The sequence below is a fragment of the Mirounga angustirostris genome, unplaced genomic scaffold (genome assembly GCF_029215605.1).
Source record: "Mirounga angustirostris isolate CCGP_5_RB_7025 unplaced genomic scaffold, mMirAng1.0.hap1 SCAF_8, whole genome shotgun sequence".
In the NCBI taxonomy this organism is placed as follows: domain Eukaryota; kingdom Metazoa; phylum Chordata; class Mammalia; order Carnivora; family Phocidae; genus Mirounga; species Mirounga angustirostris.
This window is the reverse complement of record NW_026991716.1, coordinates 30,908,757-30,928,640: the sequence shown is the minus strand read 5'-3', so window position 1 is coordinate 30,928,640 and position 19,884 is coordinate 30,908,757. Positions and strand designations below refer to the sequence as shown.

Here is a 19,884-nt window from a genome sequence, read left to right as displayed (position 1 = left end):
AGAAAGCGTGAGCCATTGGTCGCCTGGAAGCACTTTGAGGGCAGGGACTGGTCTACGCAAGCCATACCCGCCACGCCTGGCCCGCCCGGCGCCTGGCGCAACAAAGACTTGTTGCACGAATGAGAAGGAAGCCAAAGTGGAAAGATGGCGGGGAGGGCGGTGGGAGAAGAAAGGGGGCTGTCTAGAGCGGCGCGCCCTGCAGGCCGGGCCCGGGGCCTTTTCGGGCGCACCTCCCCGCCCCTGGTCCCCGAGGCGGCCTTCCACACCTCCCGTGATGCAGGGAAATGCAATGCGGCCCAGTGACACACGGCTGTGACTCATGTTTTTCTTTGCTCCCCTTCTTCCTCCCCGGTCGGCCGAAGCCCCGGCCCAGCCCCCTCCTCAACGGGCGAGCCGCCGATGGAGGGGGACGCCAGGAAAACCCTGAGCCCGGAGTGGAGGCGGGGTGGGGGAACCGGAGGGGCCGGGCCTCCTACTTTCAGGAATGTTTCAGGAATGTTTCCGGTGGGGGTGGGGAGCAGAGCCGGGAGTGGGCCCAGCCCCCACCCGGGGCGGCGGGCTGGCGCTCCGGGCCGGGGGCAGCACGTGCTCGGCCGGGTGGGGGCGGGGGCGCCTGGGCGGGAAGGCGCTGGGGGCCCTCGGAGCGGGCTCAAAGAGGAGGGCGCGGGCCTGGGGCCGGCCGGGGCCGGGGCTCGGGGTGGGCCGGGAGGCCGCCCTCCGCGCGCTGGCTCCCCGCCCCGCGCCCAGGTGAAACGCAGTTCCTGCGAAGTGCCCAAGCTGCCCCTGGAGGGGAAAGGAAGTCACCGAAGGGCGGCCGGAGGGGAGAGGAGGGTGGAGGGGAACGCCAGGGAGAGGCTGGGGGAGGGGCGGCCTGCCCCTTTGTCTGGAGCCGGGGGGTGGGGGTGGGGCGGGGTGGAAGGCGCGCCGCTCCCTCCATCTTTGTGCCCTGCGTGCCGGGCGCGCGCTTAGTAGGCCGCGAGTTGAGTTGGCTGGAGGCATTGAGTTAGCTCGAGAACCTTTGCAGCGTTGAGTGGAGGAACGAGCCTTCAGTTCTTGCCCTACTCCCCTCAGGTCACGGTTCCCCGCCAGCAAGCCGGGCCCCCATGTCTGGCCCGGGGATAGCCCTCACAGAACCGCGCGCCCCTCGGACACAGCCCTCCCCGAGGCCGCCTGGGCTGCCGGGCCCGAGCTCCGGGGCTGACGGCCTGGGAGGCGTGGGAAGGGTCCTGGTAGGCCCCTTCCCAGGACGCAGCTTACCTGGGGCCGCTCTGCCTTGCGCTCGTGGCTTGTGTCCTGTGGCCTTCCCAGAGGGAGGTGGGGAAGGGAGAGGGACTTCAGCCTCCAGGGGCTGTGGGAAAACTTGGCCAACTTTTTGGCCCACTTCTAACAAGCCGACTTGATCTTATTTTTCCTACTCTTATTTTTCCCCTCGTCCTGATTTTCTCACCGACTTGTTTTTTTACCTTGTACTACGCGTATTTTTGTAAGCCACCTCAAATCCTCTCTGGAAGGAGGCAGGTATAAATACATTTGTGGGCAAATATGGTAGCTTGCTTCTCTTCAGGATTACCCACACCCTTGTAATCCACCTAACTACCCACTGACCTCCATGCTTTCTGGATTAGAGATGCCCTGAATTCCCTTCCTTTCCTTTCCTTCCTCCTTCATTAAGTATTAAGCAGCAGGGTGAGTGGTAGAGAGAAAAAGAGATAAATAAGATACAGTCTCTGCTCCAGCAAGTTTCGTATTTAGAGGAATCAGAACCAGGAACACACCAGAGAAAGTGGAGGAGCAATCCAGGCGATGCCATGAGGCAGAATGCGTGCATTCATTCATTCATTCATTCAGTACCTACTGAGGGCCTACTGTGTACCAAGAACTGGTCCAAACTCTTAGGGTACAAGCAGTGAACAAAGTAAAGTTCCCTGGGCTCTTGAAACTTAAGACGAGGGGGTCAGGCCCTTAAACAGAGGCTCAGTAGATGCTACAGAGGGAGAGAGGATGGGAACTCAGGGTAGTCAGGGAAGTTAGTCTGCTGGAGGAGATGGGCTGGAGCAAGCCTTGAGCTGGCCATGATGGCATTTGGATAAGTGGGAGCTATGGGGAGCATGCAGGAAGAAAGAGCTATTCTAGGCCTGGGGCATCAACCTGGTTGGTTAAGGCCTGAGGAATCCCAGGGGAATTGGTCACGTCAGAACTGGTCTTCCCCACATGAAATATTTTCTTATTGTCAGAGTTGGGTTACGCAGTTTCCACAAGGACAACCCAGTGAACTTGAGGAACCCAACAGGAATGGGGAGTTCCGATCAACTTTGTATTACAGGACAGCTGAAGGTTAAGCTCATTTTCCCCTCAGCTGTTGCACTTCTTCCTGATGTTTGCTCGTTCTTCCCCAGCCTCGCTAAGTGGTGGGAGCCTGACAATCTCCCAGTCCAAGCTTGGAAATGCAGAGGTTGTAGTAGGTTGGGGTGTCCCTTAAGCCTTCCCTAGGGATTCATGTCTCAGTACATCTTTCCAGTCAGCATATTTACTTCTCAATTTACATTTTCTGAGTCAGCTACAGCTTTTAGAAGAGTCGAGAGAAAGACCACTGTGAATGGTTTCATGTAGTGTTTGGGTTAGTCGAGGTTTTCTGCAAGTCCCAGGGATGAGGTTTGATAATGTTCTATGTCCAGCCCAACATGAAAGGTAGATGGGAGGAGGTGGGAAGAAGAGGAACAAGAATAGTTTAGCCTATTGCCCAAACCAGGATATTTTTAAAGTAAACATTTACTGATGAAAAGTGTACATGCAGAAAATGTACAATCTTGTGTCAGCGCAATGCATTCTTTTTTTAAGATTTTATTTATTCATTTGAGACAGATACAGAGAGAGAGAGAGCGTGAGCAGGCGAGAGGCAGAGGGCGAGGGAGAAGCAGGCTCCCCGCCGAGCCAGGGGCCAGACGTGGGGCTCCATCCCAGGACCCTGGGATCATGACCTGAGCCAAAGGCAGATGCTTTACAATCTGAGCCACCCAGGTGCCCCAATGCATTTAAAAAAAAAAAAAAAAGACTTTATTTGAGAGAGAGTGAGAGCAAGAGAGATCACAGAGGGAGCGGGAAAAGCAGAGTCCTCGATGCAGGGCTCGATCCCAGGACCCGGAGATCATGACCCAAGCCAAAGGCAGACGCTTAACCGACTGAGCCACCTAGGTGCCCCCTCAATGCACCTTCATAGAGGGAACACCCTTGTGTCACCAGCACCCAGATCAAGAAACCATCTCCAGCCCCCCTTAGGTACTACCATCCCCACTTCTAAGAGCTTCCTGTACTTTCCCCTTTTACATACATTGTATGGACGGAATCATAAGTGACATACTCCTGAGTTCGTTTCCTTTGCTCAACATTATGTCTGAGTTTCATCCATGTGGTGGCATGTGGCTGCAGAATGTTCCTTCTCCTTGCTGCACAGTTATGTTGTGTGACTGGGCCACAGTTTATGTATCTATTCTGTTGAAGGGCATTTGGATGGGCTCTGGTTTGGGGTTATTACAAATAGTACCGCTGTGAATGTTCCAGAATATGTCTTGGTGATTAGATGTGCAAATTTCTGCTGAGTACATGCCTAGGGAAGGAATTCTTGGATCATAGGATAGGTACGCCCAGCTATTATAGGCGAGCAGGACACTTACGAGTAAAAGGGGGTACTTAGTAGTCGTGACCAGACAGTGGGCGTACACCCGGGAATGACCCAGGGCCATATCAACCAGGATAGACCCACACAACTCAAATATAGGGTCACCCTGGCGCACAGTGTTTGACCACTCTCTCGGAGAGTCACCCAGCTACTTAGAGCATCTGGTCATCTGGCAGGGTCAGGTCTCCAGGCCCTGCTGACCCCAAGTTCTGCTGCCAGGAGGCCTGGCCGGCCTAGAATGGGAGGAGAGCCTCTTCTGCTTCCAACTTTCAAGGGAAAACCTCTCCAATGAATTGGAAGGCCCAGGAGGCAGGCACCCCAATGCGCTGAGCTAGCTACCCACGCTGCATGGACTTTGTCAGCTTTCTTCTTCAGGGCTGAAACCCAGGAAAGCCCCGCTCCTCTCTAGCCTCAGAAAACCCCGAGGAAAAGGAGTTTATGAGCACATACTAAATGCATATGTGTTCTCAGATCCCTCAATACCCCTCCCAGGTCAGTAATGCTGTTGCCCCCATCATACAGGTGTCAAAACTGAGGCTCAGGGAGATGAAACAGATTGGTATTCTGCTTTCTATTCCCAGGTTCGGTGGGCTTGCTGCTTTCTCCCAGCCCGGCCAGATGGATCCCTCCAGGCACCAAGAGAGGCACCAGGGATGTGGCCTTGAACTAGGTAGCTACATTCCCAGTCTTCAAGTGGTATACTTTGGGCCGGTGGGGGGCAGACAAGTACATGGCAATATACTTCCAACAGTGCAGTACCTGCTGAAATGTGCCCCCCCTCCAATTCCCATTCCCTACACAGTTTTGGATGTGAATTAGGTCCCACCAAAGAAAGAGTGAAATTTGGAGGAAGCAAGGAGAGGGAAATATTGCTGTGTGGGCTGTGGGGACTCGGGTTTTTCTGTAGCACATACAATGTCCAGTTACCAGCTTTACTGGGGTCAAGAGGCAGGTATAGAGGCAGAGGGGCCTCCTGCCCCTGGGTCACAGCTCAGCTACTTGGGTGGGGCCTCTTCATTCCGTCCCCCTACCCCGATCCAAGCAGAGGGAGGCAGTTCATTTGTGTTGTTTCAGGAGGCCTAGCCTAGAGTCAGCTCCTCTGGCCCTTCCAACGGTTTTATAAGCACCTAATTCCTGGTATTAAATCTCTTTCCACCTAAAACATAAGGCATGTCCCACCTCTCTCTGCTCAAAATCCTTCAGGGGTTCCCATCTCACAGAGTAAAAAGGAAGTCCTCACAAAGGCCCACGAGGCCCTGCATTCTGCCCTACCCCCAACCTCATCACCTCCCTGCTGCTCTCCTTCAGCCACACCAGCCTCCTTGATATTCCCCACACCTTCACCTGCCAGGCAAGAGCTCACCTCAGGGCCTTTGCACTTGCCATTCCCTCTGCTTGACCTGCTCTTCCTGTAGATATTCTCAGGGCTCACCCTGTCACTGCCTTCAGGTCTCTGTTCAGTATTACTGTCCACACTATGTAAAATTGCACATTTGCCCTTGCAGTCATTCATCTACTTTATCATGCTTCCCCCCATAACACTTAACAATTTCTTTTTTTTTTTTTTAAAGATTTTATTTATTTATTTGACCGAGAGAGATACAGCAAGAGAGGGAACACAAGCAGGGGGAGTGGGAGAGGGAGAAGCAGGCTCCCTGCTGAGCCAGGAGCCCAGGGTGGGGCTCGATCCCAGGACCCCGGGATCATGACCTGAGCCGAAGGCAGACACTTAACCACCTGAGCCGCCCAGGAGCCCCAACATTTAACAATTTCTCACATACTATATGATTTTTCTACTTAACAATCATCAATAAAAATAGTATGTTTGCCAGCAATCAGGGGAAATGTGGTTTTTCCCCCCCTTGGTCTCAGGTTTAGTCAGCAGGAACTGGCAGCCACTGGCAACCATCTTGGCCCTTTGGCTGGGGTGGACCGGCTGGGTGGCTTGCTGGTGGCTGGGCAGGGGTGGCAGCTCTCCAGAGCATGCTGTGCGTGAGTGTAAGACTTAAAGGAGCTACCTGACAATGTCCACGTGCAGCAGGCTCTGCAGATACAGGGCCCCAAACAGGAACGGCTGAAAATGCACACACTTTAAAGCCCCATAGTCTGTGAAAGCCCCAACCGTGCGAGCCAGTGGAAGGAAGCGTTAGGGCAGCGACTGCGGGCCTGGGACCCTGTTCTCTGGGGCCTGAAGGCACCCTGTTCTCTGGGGGCTGGAGTGCGTTCTGGAGTCCCGCTTGAGGCCCCGGGCTGGGTTTCTCTCCAGGCCACATGCCCTCTGGGGTTGGATGTCCATGTCAGTTCATTAACCAACTCTAGTACTTGGGGACCCAAGGCCTGTAGCTTTAGCCACCTGCTCTCACCTTCGTCACACTCTTTTGGGAACATGCCCCGAGGGTTCAGGAGAATCTCTTGTGGTCTTTAACTTGTTGTTTCTCTTGTGTCTATTCCTTCACTAAATGCTGGGGCTGCGGAAGGGGAATATGACCCCTGAAGCCTTCAAGAGTGACTACCCTCCACCGCTTGTTTTGGGGAGTTTCCCTCCTACCCGAGCTCTGGGCTTGCAGGGGTCCCAGCTGGGTCCTGCGGCTCCACTTGGCATATGTCCTGGGTCCCCCAGTGCTCTGTCCCCCCCAGACCACCCTGAACCTTTCTCAGGGCTGAGAGCATGGCTCTGGGGTCTCCATAGTGGGGATAGGCAGGGGGACGTGCTACCCGCCTGATCCCAGCAGCACGTGGGATGCCTGGGCTGGGCTCACGGCCCCACAGGCGGGCCAGAGTCTGAGGAGAGAAAGGCGAGCAGGGTGGAGGTCGAAGGGCGGGGGGCCTGGGTTGAGGAGGAGGTGGGCTGGGGGTGAGGGGAGGAGCCAACACCAGGCCCGGGATTTGTCGGAATCCTCCAGGGCTTTGTTTTGTTCTTCTCCCCACCCGCGAGCCTCGCACCAGGGCCTAAGGGGGCCTTGGCGCTCAGCACAAGTTTGGTGAATGGATGGATGAATGAGAGCCAAAGGGGCTGGGGGAGGGGCGGAGGAAGTGGGTAGCTGGGGGAGGGGAGAGAAGCGGGCTGGGGGAGGGGAGGTAGCCACTGGCGGGAGGGCGGAGGAGGAGGGAGGCGGGCGGAGCAGGGCGAGCCTGCTGGTCTGGAATCTGGCTAGGAGATGGCGGCGGGGACGGACGGGCCTGGTCGGCTCCCCTCCCCGCCGGCTTAAACCTCATTACTCCCTGCTCACCCAGCCTTCAGGCCTCTCTCCCACCCCATGAGGCCTGGGGGTCGTAGGTCCTCCTAGGCCCAGTCTTGACCGCGAATTGAGTGGCGCTCTTCTTTGTGTTCTGACATTCTTTCTTACTTTCTAGGAACCCAGCCACTAGGGGGTCGGTGGTCCGCCGGGACTAGAATACCTGAATGGCCCTGGTGGGCAGTGTCAGTCTGAGGGTAAACCTAGGCTTGGACATCCCCTCCCCTTTCCCCACTCTGAGGTCTGGATGACAGGAAATACAGAGACTAGGATCTGGGCCACCTTAGAGAGTCTGGGGTGAGTCTCTAGGGGTAGAGGAGGGAGCCGGTGGGCAGAGAAAATCCAAGGACTTGCCCCACTGGCAGCTGCCAGGGACTCCTGCGGGAAGCAATGGAGCTCGATGTGGGCAGTGCCAGGCAGGAGCTGCTGACAGCCAGGTTTCTGGGTCACCATCCAGGGTGCCCTGCCAATTCCCAGGCTTTGGGGGTGGGGTGGGGTGGGGTGAGGGGCGAGGGCGGTCTGCATCCCAAGCCCAGACCCTGCTGCCTCCTTTGTCTGTGCCACTTCTGGGCCTGCTCCCATCCCCCACTTCGTGCCTTGCTGGGGCCTCTTCCCAGCCATGGAGTCCCCCAGGAAGGGGCTAATTGTTGATCCTGGCCTTCACTTAGGCTTGTGGGCCTGCTGGCCTGCTGGCCTACCTGCCCTGAAGGTGGGGTGTATAAAGGTGATCCAGAACCCCTCCCGCAGCAACCCCAGGGGCTTGGGGCCCTCTCTCCTCAACCCCTGCTCCTGGGCTCTGCCCACGACTCCTATGCGTCTCTTTTTGTGGCACTTTTACCCTTGGTGGGAGGTTTGGGGAGCAGGATGTCTTTCTCCGGCAGAAATTCTTCTACTAGTTCTCAAAGATGGAATTCACCTTCCCAGTATGATGAAGTTGGCACCTGGTGCCACCCCCACCTGCCTTGGCATTGGCCTGGGTTCAGCTTAAGTCGTGGCTGGTCCCCTGAAGTCCACAATACTTTCCGGAGCTCCAAGTATCCCTCCCACCGTGACAGCAGGGTCCAGAGAGGTTAAGTCATCTTGCTATAGCAAGGGGTAGAGATAGATACAAGGTGGAGGGACTGGGGGTGGGGTGGGAAGGAAGCCACCTTTGGTGGCCAGTAAGTGTTGGGGGTGGAGGGGTGTGACTCTGAGATTGGGAGCCTGTGCAAACTCGCTGGCCGCTAGTACAGACAGCTGGAGGGGTGGGGACCAAAAGAACATTTAATGAGTGCTCATTACTCCTATCCACACGGGAGGATTCCTGTCTCTATTTTGTAGATGAGGAAATTGGGGTTCAGCAAGGTCAGGTGACTTGGATTGAGAATGCGCCAGGTCTCAGTGCTCTGACTCCCGCCCCTCCCCCACCCTCGCTCCCCACCCCCTTACCTTGCTCTACTTTTTTTATTCCATACCCCTTATCGGACATCTAGGCAGTGCTGCCCATTCCTGTTGCCATCAGACACAGGTAGCAACTGAGCACCTGAAATGGGCTGAGTCTGAATTGAGATGTGCGGGAAGTCTGAAGTCCTCTGGATTTCCAAGACTTGGGATAAAAAAACCAAAAAAACCCTCACACATAGAAACACTAATTTTTGTGTATATTGATTATATGTTGAAATGATAATATTTGGGCATATTGCCTTAAATGCAATATATTATTCAAGGTCATTTCACGTATTTCTTTTTTACCATTTTAATATGGCTACCAGAAAAGCTCACATATGTGTCTTCCCTTCTATTTCCATGGACAGTGCTGGTCTAGATTCTTGATTCTTCGCTTATTATTTATTGCCCCCCCTTCCCAATATCTGCTCTCCAAGGGCAGGGGTCAACATATTTTGTTCATGGTCTTCTTGGTCCTATCCCAGGTTTTTAGAGGCTGGCACTGGATTTTATTATAGGTGTTTAATAAAGATTTGTTTAATTGAATCTAGCCTCTAGCCGATCTGATCCCAGGCCAATCTCAGAGGGTGAGGAGGAGAGCCTGAGGGAGGGGATCTTTCACCCCTGAAGGACCCCAAGTAGCCCATCTCCTACCACACAGCCTAGCCCCACAAGGTGACCTGGTCAACCTGCAGGGGCTCCTTCCTGACACCGTGCCTGCCCCGGGTGTGGGGAAGGGGTGTGAGGTCTGGCCGCTGCCCAGCCGGGCTGGCTGAGCCTTTTGGAAGCTGGGAGAGGGACTGCCGGGTGGAGGCGCAGGGAACAGACACCCTCTGGGACCCTGGCCGCGCACCCGGGGGTGGTGGGCTGGGGCGGGGCGGGGGGGCGTGTTGTTGTCTGCGGGTAGGGTGTCGGGGGTGTGCCCGGTTCGGGCTCACACAAGGTCACTGTGTCAAAGGAACGTCCGAACACTTTCTCTTTCCCTGTGATTCGATTACGGCTCCGAAAGCCCCTTCCGTAGGGACTTCCCTCCGCGCCTGACTCACGCTGCCTCATGCGTGTGACTCAGGCCGGGCGCCGCGCCAGCCCTGCTGTCCCCGCCCCCGGGCCCTGCCACCGAGCGGCAGGGGCGGAGGGACGGGCCGGCGACAGGGGGCGGGGCGTGCAGGGACTGGGTGCTCGCGGCGGAGATGGGAGACTGAGTGGCACCGGGGACAGTCCAGAGGAGAGTTGCAGAGACGCTGAGCTCTGGGGGAGGGGGGAGGTGGATAGGAAGCCAGCGATGTAGGAAAGAACGGCTGAGAGAAACACAGAGACAGGAAAGCCGGAGACGAGAAGGCTAAGAAATCGGGAGGAGAGGGAGAGAAAGTGGAGAAGGACGCAGAGACCCAGGAAGGAGAGAACCAAAAGCCTTCACGCGGGCCAAGGCAGACAAGCGAGAGGAAGGGACAAGTGACCAGTGAGAGGGAGGGAGGAGAGGAGGGAGGCAGGGGTGCCTGGGCGCTGCCACAGTGCATGCTGCTAACACCAGGGGCCGGCAGCCTGTCCCGGGAGGCTGGGCCCAGGGACCATGCCTCCCAGCTTGCTGTCCTTTCGCAGCTCCACCGTACCACCTCCCTAACAGTGGGCAAGTGTCTTCCTGTCTCTGGGCCTCAATCTCCTCATCTGCAAAATGGGAGGTGGTGGTGGTCGGTAATCCTGCCCCCCTGTGCTTGTTAGTCCCCCTTCATCCACCGCCTTACCCTCCCCATCCGCCCCTGCTCTGACCGTTTCTGGGCCTGGGCCCCCTTGCCAGCTGGCTTTCTGTTGGGCAGCACCCACTGGAAGGGGATCAGAGGGAAGGAGAAGTCAGGGTACTCTTTCCCTGGCCCCAGCCCTGCTTTGGCCCCTGGTCCGGCTGCGGCTGTGACTTGCCCTGCATCTTCAAGCTCCGCTACATCTGCCCTTTACCCTTTCAGCCCTGGGAGTCACAATGACACAATGACGTCCTGCCCATTGCTGGTGCCGATGCTACCTCCCGCCCCACATGGATCCTCTTCACTCCACCAGCGGCCCTCCGTTAAAGCCTCTTGAAGCCCCTGGGCTGGGTTCCGCGTCCTGCCAGGGCCCTGACTGCCGGGCTGCGGGGTGTGCCCTGAATGAGGCAGCATGGTGCTAGGCACCCAGGGAATTGCAGCTCTCACACCCTGCTCCTTCCTCCCAAGAGAAGGGGTGGGCAGAGATGACAACCCTCAGCAGAGTGATACACAACATTCAAAAGCACTTGGATACCTATTAGATCTTTAAGTCATCACAGTGAGTCTGAACGGGTGTGTGGGGTTGTTAGCTTCATTTCAGTGAGAAACATGAGGCTCATGCATTTAAGAAGCAACACAGTGGAGTGAGAGGAGTGATGTGGGCTGTTTCCCATGGGTGACAGGCCGGGTTGGGGGGGGACAGCTATGAATAACAGTAATAATAGTAGTAGCTAAGATGTATTAATACTTACAAAGGGCCAGACACGGTTCTGATACTTTTATTAACTCATGGAATCCTTACCAACAACACTCTGAAGTGGCTGCTGTTCTTCCTGCCACTTTACAAATGCAGTAATGCAGGCACAGAGAGGCTGAATAACTTTCCCAAGGCCACACAGCAGAGCTGGGCTGGAAGGCAGTCAGTCTGGCTCCAGATCGGACATGCTCAACCTCTCTTGGATACCTTGGGAAGGGGCCGACAGGGCGAGCACACCTGCGTTCTGGGCAGAGTAGACAGTATGGGCAGAGCCTTGCAGGGAAGGCGCTTTTGCAGTGGGTTTCAGAAAGAGCCGGCATGCCGTAGTGCCAGGTACAGGGAAAGGAAGCCACAGAATTTGACAATGGAGTAATGGGAGCTGATATTGGGGCGCTTACCTGTCAGCTGGGGCCTCAGCTTTATTCCAAAGGTAATAGGGAGCCATGGAAGGTTTTTAGCAGGGGTGGGACAGGTTGGCATTTTAGAAAGGATTACTTTAAAGTGCAAGGGAAATATTGTCTTTCTCCTATCAAGTGGCAAAGAGCTTTAAAATGATAATTCCCAGTGCTGGCAATGTTTCAGCACGCTGAGTGCTCTCACATGTAGCTGATGGGAATGAGTTAGTTTGACCTTTCTGGAAAGTAGCTGAGCCATGTGTAGTACTTGAGGAGGGCCCAGCCCTTTGACCTGTAATCCCATTTCTAGGAATCCTTGCTCTCACACAGTTAGAAAAGAGGTCAGGGATTTATGTCCCAGAATCAAATTCATTCCATCATTAATAATAATAGTAATAATAATAAAAGAAAACAATGTGAATGTCCAACAGGAGGGAATTGCTAACCTAAAGAGTGAAGTATCATGGAATGTTTTGTAGCAATTAATATATATTTTTTCAAAGAGAGTAAATGCCATCAGAACTGCTAAAGATTTCTAGAACTCAGGGCACCTGGCTGGCTCAGTCGCAAGAGCATGCGATTTTTGATCCTGGGGTTGTGAGTTTGAGCCCCATGTTCGGTGTAGAGATTAGTTAAAAATAAAATCTTTTTTTTTTTTTGCAGGTTTTTAAAAAGATTTTTATTTATTTGAGAGAGAGAGAGCATGAGCAAGGGGGAGGGACAAGAGGAGAAGCAGACTCCCCGCTGAGCAGAGCATTTAAGGTGCGCCTGGGTGGCTCAGTTGGTTAAGCAATTTGCCTTCGGTTCAGGTCATGATCCCAGGGTCCTGGGATCGAGTCCTGCATCGGGCTCTCTGCGCAGCAGGGAATCTGCTTCTCCCTCTCCCTCTGCCACTCCAACTGCTTGTGCTCTCTCTCTCTCAAATAAATAAATAAAATCTTGGGGTGCCTGGGTGGCTCAATCGTTAAGCATCTGCCTTCGGCTCGGGTCATGGTCCCAGGGTCCTGGGATCGAGCCCCGCATTGGGCTCCCTGCTTGGCCGGGAGCCTTCTTCTTCCTCTCCCACTCCCCCTCTCACTGTGTCTCAACCTGTCAAATAAATAAATAAAATCTTTAAAATAAATAAATAAAATCTTTAAAAAAAAAAGTAAAATAAAATCTTTTAAAAAAAGATTTCTAGAACTCTTACAATAACTGAGTTCATCATGGCTGCAAGTTGCAAGATTAACACGCAAAAATCAATCCTAGGGCACCTGGGTGGCTCAGTCGGTTAAGCGACTCCCTTCGGCTCAGGTCATGATCCCGGGGTCCTGGGATCGAGTCCCGCATCAGGCTCCCTGCTCGGCGGGGAGTCTGCTTCTCCCTCTGACCCTCCCCCTTCTCATGCTCTCTCTCTCTATCTCATTCTCTCTCTCAAATAAATAAACAAAATCTTAAAAAAAAAAATCAATCCTATTTCTTTATGCTCGAAATGAACACTTGAAAACGGATTAAAAAGACAATACTATTATAATAGATCCAAAAAGGGGCGCCTGGGTGGCTCAGTCGTTAAGCGTCTGCCTACGGCTCAGGTCATGATCCCAGGGTCCTGGTATCGAGTCCCGCATGGGGCTTCCGGCTCAGCGGGTGGCCTGCTTCTCCCTCTCCCACTCCCCCTGCTTGTGTTCCCTCTCTCGCTGTGTCTCTCTCTCTCAAATAAATAAAATCTTAAAAAAAAAAAAAAATCCAAAAAGAAAGAAGGAAAACAAGAAACACTTGGGTATAAATCCAACATACACAGGATGTCTATGCTGAAAACTATAAAATGGTGATGAAAGCAACCAAGATCTAAATAAAGAGGGACGTACCGTGTTAATGGATGGGAAAAACCCAACAGAGAAAAGCTGTCATTTCTCCCCATACCGATTGTGCTCAGTTCCTAGGGTCGCCCTGAAAAAGCACACAAAATGGGTAGCTTAAAACAGCAGAAACTCATGTCTCAGGCATGCCTGGGTGACTTAGTCGGTTAAGCCTCTGCCTTCAGCTCAGGTCATGATCCTGGGCTCCTGGGATTGAGTCCTGCGACAGGCGCCCTGCTCAGCGGGGAGTCTGCTTCTCCCTCTACCCTTCCCCCCCGCTTATGATCTCTCTCACTCTCAAATGAACAAATAAAATCTTAAAAAAGAAAAGGAAAGAAAAGAAACTCATGTCTCACAGGTGGAGAAGCTAGAGGTCCGAAATCCACAGGATTTGATTACTGTCTCTGAAGCCTCTAGTGGAGGATCCTTCCTTGCCTCTTCCAGCTTCTGGTGGCTTGCCCACATCCTTGGTGTTCTTGGCTTGAAGCTGCAGCGCTTCCATATCTGCCTCTCATCACACTCATTCTCTCTGTATGTCTGTGTCTCTTCTCTTATAGGGACCTTGGTCGTATTGGATTAAGGACCCACCCTGCTCCACTATGACCTCATCTTAACTACATCTACTATGGTCCTATTTCCAAATAAAATCACATTCTAGGGGGCGCCTGGGTGGATCAGTTGGTTAAGCATCAGACTCTTGATTTCAGCTCCGGTCATGATCTCAGGGTTGTGAGATCGAGCCCCGCATCAGTCTCATGCACTGGGCATGGAGTCTGGTTGAGATTCTCTCTCTCCCTCTGACCCTCCCCCGCTGCGCACTCTATCTCTCAAATAAATAAATATTTAAAAATAAATAAGATCAGGGGCGCCTGGGTGGCTCAGTTGGTTAAGTGACTGCCTTCGGCTCAGGTCATGATCCTGGAGTCCCGGGATCGAGTCCCGCATCGGGCTCCCTGCTCGGCAGGGAGTCTGCTTCTCCCTCTGACCCTCTCATGCTCTATCTCATTCTCTCTCTCAAATAAATAAATAAAATCTTTAAAAAATAAAAATAAATAAAAATAAATAAAATCACATTCTGAGGTGATGTGGCCCAGGTTAGAACTTCAACATATCTTTTGCGGGGACACAATTCAACCCATAAAAGTGATCTGTAGATGTAACATAATTCCAGTCCAACCCCAGCAGGAATTTTTGTAGATATAGACAAGCTGGTTGTAAAATTAAATGGAAAGGCAGAGAAATTAGGATAGTTCAATTTCAAAAAGGAAGAATAAAGTCAGAGGAATTATGTTGTCTGGTTTTAGCATTTACTACAACACAACTTGCAACAGAAATCAAGAGTATAGTGTGTTCTGGGGCGCCCAGGTGGCTCAGTCAGTTAAGCGTCTGCCTTTGGCTCAGGTCATGATCTCGGGGTCTGGGATGGAGCCAGAGTTAGGCTCCCTGCTCAGTGGGGAGTCTGCTTCTCCTTCTCTCTCTGCCCCTCCTGCCACTCTTGTGCGTGCCCGCGCCCTCTCTCTCTCATAAATAAAACCTTAAATAAAAAATAACGCTATTATAAAGAAAAAAAGAGTGTAGTGTGTTCTGAGGAACAGACACAGTGAGTGGATCAGTGAAGCAGAATAGAGTCCAGAAGTAGACCCACACAAATATGGCCAGTTGGCTTTGACAAAGGTGCAAACAACTTGCCAACAAATGGGGCTGGAACAACTGGACACCTATATGCAAAAACAAAACAAAACCAAAAACCCACAAAACACCAAAAACACCTTGTCCTAAACCTCACACATTATACTAAAATTAGCTCAAGATGAATCATAGATCTGAAACCTAAAACTATAAAAGGTCTGGAAGAAAGCATAGGATAAAATCTTCATGGCCTGGGGTTAGTCAAAGAGTTCATAAATATGATGCTAAAACTGTGATCCAGGGAAGAAAAGAAATTGACAAGCTGGACTGCATCAATTTATTAGCAGTGTCTGTTAAGGGAATGAAAAGACAAGTTATAGGCTGAGAGGGAATATTTACAAATCACATATTTGACAAAAGACCTTTATCCAGAATACACAAAAAAATTCTTAAAACTCAGCAATAAGAAAAGGACCAACCAATTTTAAATGGGCAAAAGGGTTAAACAGACACTTCATCCAAGAGGATATACAGATGGCAAATAAGCCCATGCTGAGATGCTCCACATCATTAGCCACTGGGTAAGTGCAAATTAAAACTGCCATGACCCAGCAATCCCACTCCTGGATATTTACCTTAGAGAAATGAAAACTTACATTCACACAAACAGCTGTACAAGAATGTTGGTAGCTGCTTTATTCAAAAATCACCAAAAGTTGGAAACAGCCCAAACTGGAGTGGGTAAATGAACTGTGTTCATTTATGGAATACTATTCAGCAGTAAAAATAAACAAAACAATATTCTCCCTCCCTCCTTCCCTCCCTCCTTTCCTCCCTTCCTCCCTTCCTTCTTTCCTTCCTTCAGTCATTGACATAGAATATCCTTTTAGTTTCAGGTGTACATCATAGTGCTTCTATATTTTTATACATTATGACATTATCCCCCGATAAGTCTAGTTACTGTCTGTCACCATACAAAGTTATTGCAATATTATTGGACTATATTCCCTATGCTGTACATTATACCCCATGACTTATTTATTTTATAACTGGAAATTTGTACCTCTTAAACCCCTCTGCCTGCGTTGTCCATGCCCCGACTCCTCCCCATTCTGATAACCAATAATTTGTTTCTTATACCTAACAGTCTGTTTCTGTTTTTTGTTTGTTCATTTGTTTTTTTTTTAGATTCCACATATAAATGAAATCATATAGTATTTGCTTTTCTCTTTCTGACTTATTTCACTTAGTCCATCCATGTTGTTACAAATGGCAAGTTTTCATTTTGTATGGCTGAGTAATATTCCATTGTGTGTGTGTATGTGTATATATATGTATATACATATCACATCTTCTTTATCCATTCATTTATTGATGGAGACTTAGGTTGCTTCCGTATCTTGATTGTAAATAATGCTTCAGTGAATATAGGGGTGCAGATATCTCTTTGAATTGGTGTTTTCATTTTTTTTGTAATTTTTTTAATAAAGATTTTATTTATTTATTTGAGAGAGAGAGAATGAGAGACAGAGAGCACGAGAGGGAGGAGGGTCAGAGGGAGAAGCAGACTCCCTGCCGAGCAGGGAGCCCGATGCAGGACTCAATCCAGGGACTCCAGGATCATGACCTGAGCCGAAGGCAGTCGCTTAACCAACTGAGCCACCCAGGCGCCCTTTTTTGTAATTTTTTGAGGAACCTCCACACTGTTTTCTATATTGCCTGCACCAATTTACATTCCCACCAACAGCACACAAGGGTTACCCTTTCCCCGCATCCTCACCAACACTTGTAATGTTTTGTCTTTTTGATAACAGCCAATTTGGTTTTGATTTGCATTTCCCTGATGGTGAATGATATTGAGCACTTATTCTGGTGCTTGCTGGCCATCTGTGTGTCTTCTTTAGAAAAATGTCTATTCTGGGGCGCCTGGGTGGCTCAGTCGTTAAGCGTCTGCCTTCAGCTCAAGTCATGATCCTAGGGTCCTGGGATCGAGCCCCGCATTGGGCTCCCTGCTCAGCAGGAAGCCTGCTTCTCCCCCTCCCGCTCTCCCTGCTTGTGTTCCCTCTCTTTCTGTGTCTCTCTCTGTCAAATAAATAAAATCTTTAAAAAATAAAAATAGGGGCGCCTGGATGGCTCAGTCATTAAGTGTCTGCTTCAGCTCAGGTCATGATCCCAGGGTCCTGGGATCCTGGGGATCGGGCCCGGCATCATCGGGCTCCCTGCTCCGTGGGAAGCCTTCTTCTCCCTCTCCCACTCCCCCTGCTTGTGTTCCCTCTCTTGCTGTGTCTCTCTCTGTCAAATAAATAAATAAAATCTTAAAAAAGAAAAAGTGTCTATTCTTTAGAAAAATGTCTTTGGCCCATTTTTAATTTTTATTATTTTTTAAAGATTTTATTTATTTATTTGACAGAGAGAGAGAGAGAGAGTACAAGCAGGGGGAGCAGCCAAGGGAGAGGGAGAAGCAGGCTCCCTGCTGAGCAGGGAGCCTGACGCTGAACTCGGTCCCAGGACCCTAGGATCATGACCTGAGCTGAAGGCAAACAGTTAACCAACTGAGCCACCCAGGCGCCTCTCTTCTGTCCATTTTTTAATTAAGTTGTTTGTTTTTTTAAATATTAAGTTGTATGAGTTCTTAATATATTTTGGATATTAACCCCTTATTGGATGTACAATTTACAAATATCTTCTCCCATTCAGTAAGGTGCCTTTTTATTTTGTTGATGATTTCCTTCACTGTGAAAAAGCTTTTCAGTTTGATGTAGTCCCATTTGTTTATTTTAGCTTTAGTTGTCTTTGTCTGAGGAGACTGGTCCAAAAAACATATTGCTAAGACCAATGTCAAATTGCTTACTGCCTATGTTATCATCTAGGATTTTTATGGTTTGGGGTCTTACATTCAAGTCTTTAATCCATTTGAGTTTATTTTTATTTTATTTTATTTTATTTATTTTATTTTATTTTATTTTATTTTATTTTATTTTATTTTATTTTATTTTATTTTATTTTATTTTAGAAAGAGAGACTGAGATCGTGAGCACAGGAGGGGGGAGGGGCAGAGAGAGAATTTTAAGCAGGCTCCACACCCAACGCAGAACCCAATGCTAGGCTCAATCTCATGACCTGAGATCATGACTGGAGCCGAAACCGAAAGTTGGACACTTAAACAACTGAGCCACCCAGGAGCCCCTAAGATTTTATTTTTAAGTAATCTATGCCCAACATAGGGCCTGAACTCACAACCCCAAGATCAAGAGTCACACACTCCACTGACTGAGCCAGTGGGGCACCCCTCCCCTCTTTTTTTTTTCTTAATGAGTTTGATTAGGGGTTTATCAATTTTATTTATCTTTTCCAGAAACCAGCTTTTCATTTCATTGATCTTTCCTTTTTTTAAAAGATTTTATTTATTTATTTGAGAGAGAGAGAATGGGAGGAGGGGCAGAGGGGAGAGAGAATCTCAAGCAGATTCTGTGCTGAGCATGGAGCCCAACGCGGGGCTCGATCTTACGACCCTGAGATCATGACCTGAGCTGAAACCAAGAGTCAGACATTTAACTGACTGAACCACCCAGGCGCCCCTCACTGATCTTTTCTATTGTGTGTATGTGTCTTGGTTTGTTTTGTGTTTTTGTTTTTGTCTCTATTTCATTTATTCCTGCTCTGTTCTTTATTATTTCCTTCCTTCTGCTAACTTTGGGCTTTGTTTGTTCTTTTTCAGGTGTAAAGTTAGATTGTGTGGTTGAGTATTTTATTTGTTGAGGTAGTCCTGTATTGCTATGAACTTCCCTCTTGAAACTGCTTTTGCTGCATCCCATAGATTTTGGAAAGTTGTGTTTCCATTTTCATTTGTCTTCAGGTATTTTTAAATTTCTTTGATTTCTTTGTTGACCTATTGGTTGTTTAGTAGCATGTTGTTTAGTCTTAATGTGTTGTGGGTTGTTGTTTTTTTTTTCCAGTTTTCTTGTAATTGATTTCTAATTTCATAGCCTTGTGGTTGGAAAAGATGCTTGATATAATTTCAGTCTTCTTGAATTTACTGGGACTTGTTTGTAGCTTAATGTGTCCTGGAGAATGCTCCATGTACACTTGAGAAGAATGTGTTTTCTGTTGCTTTTTAAAAAAATTTTATTTTATTTTATTTATTTATTTTTTAAAGATTTTATTTATTTATTTGACAGAGAGAGAGAGGGAACAAGTAGGCAGAGAGGCAGGCAGAGGCAGAGGGAGAAGCAGGCTCCCCGCTGAGCAGGGAGCCTGATGCGGGGCTTGATCCCAGGACCCTGGGATCATGACCTGAGCCGAAGGCAGCGGCTTAACCGACTGAGCCACCCAGGTGCCCCTTCTGTTGCTTTTGATGGAAGTTCTATATAAATCTATCAAGTCCATGTGGTCTAATGTGTCATCTAAGGCCAATATTTCCTTATTGATTTTCTGTCTCGATGATCTATCCACTGATGTAAGTGGAGTGTTAAAGTCCCCTACTATTAGTGTATTACTGTCAATTTCTCCCTTTATGTCTGTAAAGATTTGTTTTATATATTTAAGTGCCTCCTAAAGAACAAACTCTTGCTACACATAACATGATTGCAAGAAGCCAGTCTCAAAGGATACATGCTGTATGGTTCAATTTATGTGACATTCTAAAAAAATACAAAACAATGGTGCTGAAAATAGACCAGTTGTTCCCAGGGCTTCAGGGTGGGGGAAAGCATGCTTAGAAGGGGATGGCAAGGTGGTGCCTGGGTGGCTCAGTCATTAAGCGTCATGATCCTGCATCGGGTTCCCTGCTCTGCAGGAAGTCTGCTTCTCCCTCTCCCACTCCCCCTGCTTGTATTCCCTCTCTCGCTGTGTCTCTCTTGGTCAAATAAATAAACAAAATCTTTAAAAAAAAAAAAAAAGAAAAAAAAAGAAGGGGATGGCAAGAGGGAATCCTCTGTGGGGTACCTGGGTGGCTCAGTTGGTTAAGCATTTGACTCTTGGTTTCAGCTCAGGTTATGATCTCAGGGTTGTGAGATCGAGCCCCACAGCAGGCTCCATGCTGGAGGTGGAGCCTGCTTAAGATTCTCTTTCTCCCTTTCCCTCTGCCCATTTTTTTCTCTCTCTCCATTAAAAAAATTAAAAAAGGGGGGGGATTACTTGGGGATGATGGAACTGTTCTGAATTCTGATTGTGGTGGTTACATATGCCTATAC

General features: G+C 49.9%; 1 long non-coding RNA gene across 1 annotated transcript in view; it reads left to right on the top strand.

Moving 5' to 3' along the window:
- The first annotated feature begins 937 nt into the window (after positions 1-937).
- The window catches only part of LOC135365550 (uncharacterized), a 28,913-nt gene continuing 9,966 nt past the window's right edge, over positions 938-19,884 (top strand). The window contains exon 1 of the long non-coding RNA XR_010413596.1: positions 938-4,346. This is a non-coding gene — a long non-coding RNA (uncharacterized LOC135365550). The remainder of the gene's footprint in view (positions 4,347-19,884) is intronic.